General features: G+C 50.1%; 1 protein-coding gene across 1 annotated transcript in view; it reads left to right on the plus strand.

Annotated features, from left to right (window-relative positions):
• The first annotated feature begins 10,836 nt into the window (after window positions 1-10,836).
• CHD7 (chromodomain helicase DNA binding protein 7) overlaps window positions 10,837-12,523 on the plus strand; it is a 191,666-nt gene continuing 189,979 nt past the window's right edge. Inside the window, exon 1 of the mRNA XM_052652070.1 lies at window positions 10,837-11,083. The gene's annotated coding sequence lies outside the window, so the exon portion shown is untranslated. The remainder of the gene's footprint in view (window positions 11,084-12,523) is intronic.

A 12,523-nucleotide genomic window follows, 5' to 3' on the forward strand; every position in this document is an offset into this window, starting at 1 on the left:
ATTTTGTGTTGTTATCTCATAAGCACCTTAAAATGCATTTTGGAATGATCCTGTGTGTGCGTTAAGTGAATAAAATGCTACTGCATTCCTCCATCCAGGCAAAGGTTCATTGATTTACCTCATCTGACTCCAAGTTTACTTATTCTGTACCTTCTGATGGGGACACTGCCCTTTCTATGGTCCCAGCAGCACCCCAAAGCCCACCCACCCCAGATACCTCAGTTCAGATGTCCTCATCCCCCCCATGAACCATCCTGACTCCCCAGCCTAGAGCAAGCTTGTCCTCCTCTGAGGGCCTTTCACGTTGTTTGTACACTATTCATCCACCACTTCCCATGCACTGTCTTTTATTGTTAGTTTTATAAGCTATTTTTTAAAGTAAAAGTAATTTGTACATATAGTAGAAAATTGAAACTGTATGAGACAGGTTGCACGGGAAAAAGTATCTGCCATCCACAATTGCCTTAGAGGCAATCACTATTGCTAGTCCTTTTTGTATCATTCCAGACACATCTATGCATTTACAAACATATGGATATAGGCATATATATACATATATGTATATATGTGTGTACATGTTTTCTTACAAATTCTTCTGTCCTTTTTCCCACAGCTATGAACATAACACATACATTCTTCTGCACCTCGACTTTTTTTTGGCTGCACCGTGCAGTTTGTGGGATTTTAGTTCCCCCACCAGAGATGGAACCTGCACCCCTTGAAGTGGAAGCACAGAGTCCCAACTGCTGGACCACCAAGGAGGTCCCTAGACATTTGTTTTCAATACAACAGTATGACTTGGAGATGACAGCACATTAGTATGCAAATATCTACCTCATTCTCTATAATACCTGCGCAGCTTCTGTTGAAAAGGTACACCTTAATTTATTTGATTAGTTATACATCATGGTTGGTATCTTTCTGGCTTAACGTACTCTTTCTGAGGGCAATGCAGACAATAAAACCACTCTTAGTATTGCCCTCCACAAATCCAGGGTATGGTATCTTCCACATAGGAAAAGCTTAATAAATAACTGATGGTCAACTTTTATCAGTAAATAGTCAAACAGAAAGTAATTCTACTTTATACAAATGTTTTAGGAGTAACTTGAGAAAGTCTTACCGCATCAGCCTTTCAACTATGGCCATCTTTCAGTGACATTGTCTGTGGTCTGGGCTTGACCTTGGGGTATACTGTATCTCAGTTCATGAAGAGAGTGCTGAGGGGACCTGAGCCTGAGGCAGGGCTCCCAGGGGATGCACTGGGTCCAGCCAAGTTTCCGCCTTCAGCGTCCAGAGCAGGGAATCTGTAGGACTGAGAGAAGCTGTCTGAGCTTCCCTGGTGGCTCACTGGTCAAGAATCCTCCAGCCAATGCAGGAGACAAGGGTTCCATCCCTGATCTGGGAAGATCCCTCATGCCTCGGAGCAACTAAGACTGCGTGCCACAACTACTGAGCTCGTGTTCTCGAGACCAGGAGCTGCAGCCACTGAAGCCCAAGTGCCCTAGAACCTGTGCTGCATGAGAGAAGGCCCTGCAATGAGAAGCCTGAGCACTGCAAGCCGAGAGTAGCCCCTGCTCTCTGCAACTAGAGAAAAGCCCGTGCAGCAGTGAAGACCCAGCACAGCCACCAATAGACAAATCAAGGTTTGAGGCAAAGGAAGTGCATGTGATTACAGAACATGGTATCATTTCCCCCAATTCATTCTCATTCCACTGCCTTGGTCTGTACCCTCTCTGAGCCCACATGTACTATTTGACTCGTGGTGGGAGACGTGTGCTAATATTACATTTTCTCTTCTTGAGAGAGGTAATCAAGAAACAGGTTTGGGGGGAAGTATGTGTAGCTGTGCTTCTGCGACTTTCAGCCTAGGTAACTTAGACGTGACCTGAGGGCAGTGGCCCCACCGCAACTCTGGGAGGATAGGACGGGGGCGGGGGTGGGGGACCCAGTGGGTGGGACAGAGCCCTGGGTCCACTCAACTCCCGCTGCTGAGATCTCAGGAAGTTGTGCTTGCCCAGGAACCGGAGTCAGCCTGCGGAATGACATCCAGGGAAACTGCCAAGAGGAAGGCTTAGGAGACAGGTTAATATGGAGTCTTGCTAGCTTTCTAAATGAAAAGCCCCAGCATAGTAGCTCCACCACATTAGAAACACATTAGAAACATATTAACAAGTAATTACTTTGGAGGAAGTTAACTCTGTTAAATTACAAATTAAGATAAAACTAGGAATATTTCTCTTTTCAGATTCAAGTGCACAGGATATGTATAGTTTTAAAATGATTCCTTTCTGAATCCACACATCCTCGCGCCTTAAATGCAACGCTTATTCCATAAACATTTGTCACGTGCCTCCTCTCTGTAAGGCACCCTACTAGGTGCTGGTCTTGAACTAAGCTTTCACAAATCTGAGTGTGGTACTGGATGGGTGCATTCCCACAACCATATTTCACCATGCAGCAGTGAGCAGAGAGGTGTCTGTGTCTCCACCCAGGAGAAGGCATGATTTGTAGCATCATTCTCAAGTCCGTCTTACCCAGAGCTGCAACCTAAAGAAGATCCTGTGAAAATCAGGGTGCGGACTCATCTGTCAAATGTCTTTTTCCCCTTTAGAGCAGAGGTGAGTGTACGCAATTGGATGTAAAGGAGTTCAGTTCACAGCGGATCGTGAGGAAGGCATGGCGTCTTTCCACCATTACTGGATTTCTGTTTGGCGTTGAGAAGACCTGGGTTTGGATCCCGCTTATTCATTCATAGCAGGGCAATCTCTCACGATGCAGATGCCTCATCTGTTGCATGAGTAGGATCTGCAAAAGCCAAATCTAATATTTTTTTCTACTGGGAATATTTTGACCAAGGAGGAAGAGGGCTGGAGCACCATGTGCTAGCAAGAGTTATTGGCAAATACCTAAACCAGAGTTAAATGCAGGCGCATCATGAGGTCTGACACATGCGGTATGGAATTAGGCAACCTTAAATTATGACCTGTTCTCATTTTACGTATCAGAGTACAACTTTAAGTTTGACACAGTTCAGCCTAGAACTGTCCAAGAACTTGCAATGATAGTATTATGTCCTTTTATGTCCCCTGTACGATACTGACACTGCTGAGATCACCGGAACAGAAACAGCACCCATGGCCTTGACCTGATTATCACTGGAATCCAACCAGATGAGCCAACCAGCCACCCTGGAACTTAAGGGAATAGAAGAAAGAGGAGACATATTCAGTTATTTCTCTGTTGTTGTTAACATCTTTCTTTCCCCAAAGAGGATTTGAGATGGCCAGTAATCTCTGCATAATATAATCACATACAGTCACGAGTTGTGTGTGATGATATGTATGTGATTTAAAGAAAGCACACTTGATTGTGGCTACTTCATGAACCATACAAGGTAATCTTGCCTGGTCCCTGGGAACCTGTTCTGGTGATGTGATCAACTATCCTCTTTGGTTCCTGCAGATGGCAATGACTCCCCCGTGTGAACCGGGCAGTTCTCCAGTCCGACTCCTTTTCCCTGGGGTTGAATATCTCTGAAGGAAACTCCAACAGTCTGATGCCTCTGCAGTCCCAGCTCAGGACTCAGGGAGTCCTAGGACTCCAGGAGGGTCCATTCACTTCATTTTCACAGCTTCTTTCTTCCTCGTAGAGACTGTTCCAAGACTGGAATCCTTGTCTCAAATTTCCTGACCCTCCATGAACATTTGAATCTCAGGAGATGATTAACCACTGAATTGAGGGTGGAAAAAAAAGAAGCTTTTATAAATGCATTTGCTTAACTTTCTGACAGCTCTCTCTACCCCAGCCTGTAAACGTATTGCCATTGCTGTCAGCCTTCCTTTGGTTTCAAAAAGCCCGGTGTTGCTCTTCCCATCAACCCTCTGCTGGATCCTTCTTCCTCTCAATAGGCCTGACTCTCCTAGGTCATTTCCCCTCTGCCTCCTGGCTCTTGTCTCTTACTCTAAAGTAATGCACATCACTGTCATTTATAAAAACAACAACAACTATTACTCTCCCTTTAATGGGAGTTCTCCTGTAGATGCTACTCCATCTCTTCATTTCATTTCTGACCTTCTAAGAAAAGAAGTCTGCACCATCTGCCTACACTTCCTCAATACCCATTCACTTTCTCTCCCCTCTGTGATTCAGTTTTTACTCTCAACTCTCGAAACTGCGAAGGTTAACAAAGACTAAGTCCATGAACACTTGTTATTCCTTGCATTCTTGTTCTCTCTGTGACACTTGGCACTGTTGCCCCTTCCCTTCTGGAAACTCTGCTTCCTTGATGTCTTACTGTTTCTTTTGGACAGTGAGTGATTCATGAGTCTTTCTCCAGTGGCTTCTCTTTTTCTGCCTGTCTCTTAGCATGTGTTTTGCATGGATAAGTAATGTTCCCAATGAATCACTCCCTCCTCTGGGCTTGCCTGGTGTTGAATCCGGGACCACGTGACCTGCTTTGGCCAGTGAAACCTCAGTGAACATGAAGTCAGCAGAGTCTTGACAAGGACTTGTGTCTTGGCACTTGCCTTCTTGAAACGCTCCTCAGAAACTTCTGTGTCTTCTGGATGACTAAGATGAAAGGCCAAGAAGAGAGAAAGGAGAGAGGGAATGTCAAAAATACCAGATTTTTTCAACTGAGTCCGAAGCCAGCTCACCCACCAGATGAATCATACCTTTTTTTTGGTTCAAGCCACTAAGGTCTGGGATGGCTTGACATACAGTAATAAACAACTGAGAAGAGCTGGTGTTTTAACGATTCCTATTGTTGTCCTGCATTCCTCTAATGTTGCATATTTTTCCGGACATCCATTCCAATGGTACCGTTCATATGTCATAATTATTAAACTTACGTTTCTAGACCAGATCAGTCTTCTAAACTCCTATCTCTTACTTCCTGGACATCCCTACTTGAATATTCCACAGACCGCTCTGAATTCCCACACCAAAGCATCAGATTCTTCCACAGACTTCTTCCCGCTTATTACTTATCTTGGTTAGTGATGCATCTACTTACCAGTCACTCAAGCAGAGAACTTAGAAGTGAATCTTTAACCCCTCCCTTTCATTCACTTATCAACAATCAGTTGTTCACCAAATCTTATCAAGTATGTCACCTAACTCTCTCTCACATTTATCCCTTTATCTCCAACACCTCTAATGCCCCCTGGTCAAGGACCTCAACGTGTTGTACTTTATCAAAAACCTCTACTGTCTCCCTGCTCTGAGGTTTGTTCTGATCATTTTCCAGCTGACAATCCTTTTGTGGCTCCTCACCTATGGAATAAGGTAAATATTTCTTAATATGCTACTAAACCCTTTCTGACCTGGCCTTCCTCACATTTCCACTGTCATTTTCTGCTCTTTCCCTGTGTATACTGTGATCTGAGCCAAATTACTCACAGGGCCGACACTAGCCATCTGCCCCATGGATGTCTCAGACAGTTTTCCTGCCTGGTACCTCCCCTCCCCTGCCATCTGCAGAGTCCTTGAAGACTCAGATTAAATGTCACATCCTCTGTGAAGCCTCCCTGCCTCTCTGGGCAGAAGCAAAATGAGGCATCTCTTCTGAGTAATCATGTACCCAGTAGTACCATGACTGTACACGTTTTTTAAATTGTGGTGATGTGCTTGAATATCTGTCACCCCTGATAGAGTCAGAGAGCTCCTCCGGGGTAGGGGTGGCTTTACTTTTGTTTTCATAGTGCCCAGCACAGTGTCTGATACACGGCAAGCGTTCAATAATTACTGAATAAATAAGACACTGTATTTTCCCACTTGTAACGTTTTGTTAATGTGCCTTATAATTGGCTAAGTTAGCACCTTGGATTTCCATTTATTAGTCTCAAAATAGAGACTGGAGATTTTAAGTGTTGCTGAACATGACTTAGGTAAGTTTGGTGGTAAGTCACAGAAGTTGGAGCTGGTAACTGAGGGGAGAAGAGGCAAATGCCTTGTTGCAGGTGGGCAGTGGGGCTGTGTTGGTACCACTGCCTCCACGCCCCAAGCAGTGCTCCTTTCAGACTGAGACCACCTTCTTCCATCACAGGGGGAGTGGTCCATCATGCCCTTCTGTTTTTCTGTGGGATGACGGCCCACCTGACAAGCATTTAGGAACACCTTGAGTCTGAACAATAACACAGGAAGTGTGGAATTGATTTTATTTCTTCCCTTTTCTTGCCTTATGAGGGTTTCTTCTCTTTTTCTCCCTGCTTCAGGTACCATTTCCCACCGTCTGCACCCCATCACAGAGGTCTTTCAAAGGAAAGATCTGACTTGTGACTGAATGTTTCAGTGAGCCCCCCCCAATGCTTTTGGGGTTCAATCAAGGGCTTTCCTTGGTTCTGCCTACTTCTCCAGTCTAATCTGCTGTCCCCAGACTCTACCATTTCTGTAAGCAGGTAAGCATTCACTGGGTACCTTTGTGTGAAGGCTCTGTGCCACTTGGGGATGCCAAAGGACAAAGCATAGCCGTTGCCCCCAAGTAGCTCACAATCCAGTGAGAAACTAAGACAAGAATGAATTGTAATTTAATGTAAACCAGTATTAATGGGGACAAGTACTGAATGGATGAGAGGACAGCCAGCCATCCTGGGGGCTCAGTGAAGACCAAGCAGGACCCGCCCTCCATGTGCCAGTTAGTATGGAACCACTTGCAGTGACCTGTGCTCACCAGGCTTTGAAACCTCTGGACCTTGTGGTCCTCCATCCTGCTCTCTTTGTTCCAAGAAAATCGTCAAGCCCCCTTCCTTCTAGGAAGCCTGTTGTGCTGTCCCAGCAGCCAGAACCACTCCCTTCTTTCTGCTGCCACCGAGCATGAACTCCATGTCAACAGGGAGCTCACTGTGACCTCCAGTGCTGCCACATAGTAGGCATTGGATCAGCGTTTGCTAAAACTACTAATGATTCCCTTAGGGAGCCAGTAGTGGCCTGATTGCAGCCCTAGTGGCTTCTTTTCTCCTGGTCTCTTCACCATTCCAATCTTGACAGTTGCTAGCAAAGGCAGTAGCAGCCAGGCCCGTGACCAATGGAATATGGAGGCTGAACTTACACATACAACCAGATTCTTTCCCCCATAAAAAGCATCAGCTGGGAAGGTTACGCTGTCCTTCCAGTGATGTAGGAAATGCTTTTCAGACTTCTCTTTTGGGGGCTTTCTTCAGCATTTATAGCCCTCTAGATACCTATAGCTTTATTTTTCTCTCTTTTCTGTTAAAAACATTTTATGGATTAAACATATTCAGTCAGAATTTATTATAGTCAAGTTTTTAAAACTTTGTGAATAGCTATCATATATACTATTTAAATTCTGTATGATTCCAATGACAGTACATCATTATTTAATGACAAAATATCCTTCTGGAGCTTGCCAAAATCATTTGGAACCAAATTTGATCAATGATAAAGTAGAATAATATAGGTTTTAGTGGAAAAAAGAAATTGGGTGCTAAAAAGAGTTATTTTCTATGATCCACAAATTGGCTCTGAACACGGTTTCAAAAGATGAGTTCCAAAAGTACATCAGAGTAAGTCCTCAACACTGGAACTGGTGTAATAGATTAGTGTAATTAACAATTCAGAAGAACAGATAGGGAAAAGCAGACAGCTTTCAATTGAGTGTGTTCTAGATAAAATTTGGGTACTAGAGATTGTTCCCAGAGACAAATATTTATTTGTCTAAGCAGTAAGGCAGACAAACTGTAGGTCAGGTTGCATTAGTTTGAGTTCCTGGAAGAGACTGTTTTAATTAATTTCAGGGGTCCTAGAAAACCTTTTTGTAACAGGTCAAGTTGTCCCTGGAATTTTTCTCAACAGTTTTCTGGGGGCACCCACTCCATCCCACCTCTAGGCCCACCTCCAGGCCTCTTGCACCTTTCCTCTGCCCTGTGGCTACAGTGAACGAAAGCCTGTCCTATTCCCTAGGGGCTGAGACTCTGAAGTTACTATTATCTCTTAGCACTAAATCAAAACCACCAGCCCATTAGATCCTACACTCCAAGACTGCAGGAACCTTGGTCCGTTCTGCTCTTACTGTATCTCCAGCGCCTAGCACAAGGCCTGGAACTTCTCAGACACTCATCGTTAAATGAAGGAAAAAAATCTCTAAATTTGTTAGTCCCAGCTAGGTGTTGGGAGAACAACCCATTGAACTAATTTGCACTCATCTGTGAATGACCAGGAGTCCCTTATCTGTCCCTAAGGTATTTGCATACTCAAAGGGAAAGCTTGTGAATTCAAATTATTCTCAATGGGAAAACTTCAATAGTGAAGCAAATGGAGAGAAAACATTGGAGGGTAAAGGGTAGGGCTGGGGAGGGGGTGGAGAGATTATGACTCCTAGCTAGGGCTGCCTAGGAGTCTGACCCTGAGGCCTTTCGCTTTCCAAGGCCCCACAGCTCTGCACTGTTAATCACTTTGGAGAACTTAGAGACTCCTCCGTCCTGTGGGAACCAGGAGGGAGATTAACCAGGGAGGGGCTGTAGGGCTGCTGGTCTCCACCTTGAGCTTTGGTTGTACAGTCTCTCATTTGTTTCAAAGGGAAGTGTCCTCACTTTCTGGTTAAATATACAAGGGCACGGGGGACCTCCTCACAGTCAAACCTATTTGTTAATTAAAGGTTAACTAATATATTTTTGGGCTTCCCAGGTGGCGCTAGTGGTAAAGAACCCATCAGCCAATTCTGGAGACACAGGAGACACAGGTTCAGACCCTGGGTCTGAAGACCGGCTGGAGTACAAAATGGCAACCCGTTCCAATTTTCTTGCCTGGAGAATTCCATGGACAGGAGAGCCTGGTGGGCTACAGTCCATGGAGCTGCAGAGTTGGAAAGGACTGAGCACAGCACAGTATACTTTTACTTTATGTAAATATCTTTTTTTAAGTTGGTAAATTGACTTGAAATAAACCCACATCTGACAGAGAGCTGGGTATACTGTAAAGGATAGAGATAAACCCTTTTATGCCACTTTTGAGTCCTCTAACATGATCCGTTACTAGTGATTTATCTGCAGACATGTGTCCTGTCTTTAACACCACCCCTACCCCTACCCACCCACCACATCCCAAGCATCCCCCATGCTTTCACTGAGAGATGTAAACATAATGGAAATGTAAACCTGACCTCAGAATTCTGATTCTTGGTTTATGAAATGAACTATAAAAAAGACAGAAGTTGACTTTAGTGTTTCCTAATTTTTTAACATAAGAATTTTCTGTAAGATCAGCCTTCTTTCTGTTTATTTGTACATTTCTTGAATGAAACATTTACCTCGTTCAAAAGACCATTTAAACGTGTGACAGAAAAGAGCAGAAGCCCAAACCAGTGCATTTCAATAAATGACAGTATAACACATATTTAGAAAATCATTACTAATGTTAGGAAATGTTTGAGTGATTAGATCTAGGATAATCAAACTTAAGTTATTGAAGAGTTGTAGTAGTAATGTAACAAAAGAGTTTTGATTAATCCTTGCTTCAAAGAAATATATTGTGATAGCCTTAGCACTACAGGATCTGAATGAAGAGAAATGATATTTTCTGAGTTTGTTTTGGAGTCATTAATTGGCTTTCCTCTGTATCTGTTATAGGTCCCTATTTGGTTGATATAAGTTCCTTTCTTGATGTGAAAATAAATGTAATTTTAACCTAATAAAGTCATCTTAATGTGTACAAGTGTTGACGGTTTAAAAAATGTATAATTGCTTGGTATTTTGCAGATTAAAGGTACTTGATAAAGGTTGGTAGCTCTATTTCCTGAAAGGAAAATTAGTAAAAGATAAATTTCTCCTGGTTTAATATTCATTTTGTACCGGGAAGGGAAACAGAATAAGAGAATTGAGTAAGGCTAGGCGATCATACAAAAGTGCCATTTTGGCCAAAGAATGATTAAAACACTCTAGTCCTGACACGTTTAATAATGGGCACACAACCTATTTCTTTGTTTCATAACCATTGCGCTCTCTCTCCCCCCCCCTTTTTTTTTTGGCAAAGCAACAAATTCAACAAAATCAACGCCATCTAGTTAAACTTTTTGATTTAGCGGTGGATCCGGCTGTCCTGTCAACGAGGAGGTAAGATCAGCAGTGTGCACAGGCAAGAAAAATTTATCTGAAATGGCAAGAAACGTGCCCATTCTAAATAATTTCCTGTGGGAAAATCGTTCCAAGTTGAAGGATAATTACAGGAGAGACGTCCCAACCCTCTGAGTTGCTGCGGTCCGTCCGCGCAGCGTTGCAAGGCTTCCCCGAGGCCCCGCCACCGCCGGGCCGCCTTCCTGCCGCCGGCGGCGCACCCGGACTCCGGGAAGGTGCCGCGCGGGGAAACGTGGCACCGTCTCCAGCCCGCGCCCCGGGCGCTGCCGCGCGGCGCGGAGCGACCGCTCGAGGAGCCGGGCCGGGAGGGCTGAGCGGCGGCCGCGCACGGGCCCGCGGGGAAAGCCGCCCGCAGCGCCGGCGCCCGCCCGGGGACGGGAAGTGGCGCCCGGCCCGCCCTCGCGGCCCGCGGCCCCGCAGCCCCGCGCCGCCCCCTTTCTCTCGGCCTCTCCCTCGGCCTCCGCCACCCCGGCCGAATTCTTGCATAAATTATGCCAGGCGCGCCTGACGTCAGGTGGCGGCGCGCGGACCCGGCGCGCCGCGGAGGGAGCCGGCGGCGGGCGCGCGCGGCCCCGCGGCCTCGGGCGCGCGCGGCGTGCCGGGCGCGCGCAGGCGCTGGCGTGCTGGGGCCGCGGCGGCGGCGGCGGCGGCGGCGGCGGCGGCGGCGGCGGCGGCGGCGGCGGCGGCGGCGGCGGCGGCGGTGGCGGCGGCGGCGGCGCGGGGGTTGAGCCGCGGTAGTGCGGACGCGCTCGTGCTCGGGAACTATCGGATTAAACTTGAATCGAGTGAAATTACACAAAGGAGCGCCGCGGAGGAGGCGGCCCGGGGACCCGGAGACCCTGAAACTCGCCAGAGCCCCGTTCGCCCCCGGCCAACTCCGCGCCCGAGGATCCAGCCCCCTGGCCGCGGCCGCCGAGCCAACTCCGGAGCCCGCTCTGCGTTTTGTCCCCCCCTCGGCACCGGGCGGCGGAGGAGCCCGCCCGCCCGCTCCGGTAAGCGCGAGAGTTCGCCGGGCGCCTCCGGGAGGGGCGGCAGCGGCAGGAAATCGCTCCGGGCGGGGGCCGGGGCCGCGCGAGGAGTTGGGAGCGAGGAGTTGGGCGTGTGCGGGGCGAGGGGCGAGGGCGGGCGGGGGCCGGGGCCGGGCGCAGGAGCGCAGCGCCGCCGCCGCGGGGCCCGAACCCGCGCCCCGAGCGCCGCCCGGCGCCCCAACTTTTGCCTGCGTCCTCGGGGCTGGCGGCGGCGGGGGCGCGCGGTCCGGCCGAGGGTCACTTCCTCGCATGTAAATGGCTTTTTGTTGTGCTGCCGGCCGTGGGGGGGGGACGGGGGACAGGAGGGAGCGTGTCTGCGCGCGGGGGAGCGCGAGCGCGTTTCCTCCCGCCGGCGCCGAGCACGAGTTGCCGGCTCCATTCGGAAGAAAAAGGAAGGAGGAAAAGTTGGGCTGCAACTCCAGTGCGAGTGGGCGATGGGCGCGCGGGCGCGGGGCGGCTGAGCGGCGGCGGCTCGGGGACTGCGGCGACCCCCGCCCCCCGCCCGGGACCGACCACGCCGCGCTCGCCGGGAGCGGCGGCCGCACCGGCGCGAACAAAGTGCGTCCCTCCCGGCGGCGGCGGCGCCGGCCCGCGCGGGGACGGCCACCGGGCGAGGTGGGTCGGCGGCGGGGAAAGTGCGCGGGGCGCCGCGTGGGGCGGGGGCGGCGCGAACACGCGGTGCGGGGGGCGTCCCGAGCCCGGCCCGTGCCGGCCGCGGGCGCGGAGTTGCGAGCCCGGAGCCGGGGGGCTCCCGGGGCTCCCCAAGTTCGCGAGGAAGAGAAGAAAGGGAGCGGGGCTGGGGCGGGCGCGGGGCGGCGCGGCGAGGAGGGGACCCCACCTTGCCGAGCTGGCCGGGCCAACGGCGGCGGCGGCCGCGGCGGCGCGGCGGCTGCATAATAGCGACTTTAAGCCCCCGGAGGCAACTCGGCTCCCCCACCCCTGAGCCTCCCTGGGGTCAGCGCCCGCGGGGGGGGGAGTCACTAGGTGGCCCCCGAGGTGGCTCGGGTGCTCTCTGCCCCCGCAGAGATCCGCGGCTCGGAGCGTGAATCGTCGAGGTGGCTGGAGGCCAAGCGGTCAGCGGGGAGAGGAAGGAGGGCGGCGGGGGACGCGTTGTTTGTTTGGTCGGCACCGGGGACGGGGCTCGCCAGGGGTGCAGGGGCGCGGGCACCCGGTGGGCTGCCGTGCGGGGCGGCCGCGTCGGCGCGGGGCGAGCGCCGCCCGGGGGAGGGGGGAGGGCGGCGATCCCGGGCGCGGGGGTGGAGGGGGGGGTCGGGAGGCTCCGGGGAAGGAGCCGCCGGCCCCGAGCAGCCATCATTACCGAGCCGCCTTTCTCCGGATGGCTGCGCCTCGAGGAGCCCCGCGCCGTGGGAGCGCACCCCGAACTCCCGACCGGCCGCCCGCTTT

The sequence above is a fragment of the Budorcas taxicolor genome, chromosome 14 (genome assembly GCF_023091745.1).
Source record: "Budorcas taxicolor isolate Tak-1 chromosome 14, Takin1.1, whole genome shotgun sequence".
Lineage (NCBI taxonomy): Eukaryota > Metazoa > Chordata > Mammalia > Artiodactyla > Bovidae > Budorcas > Budorcas taxicolor.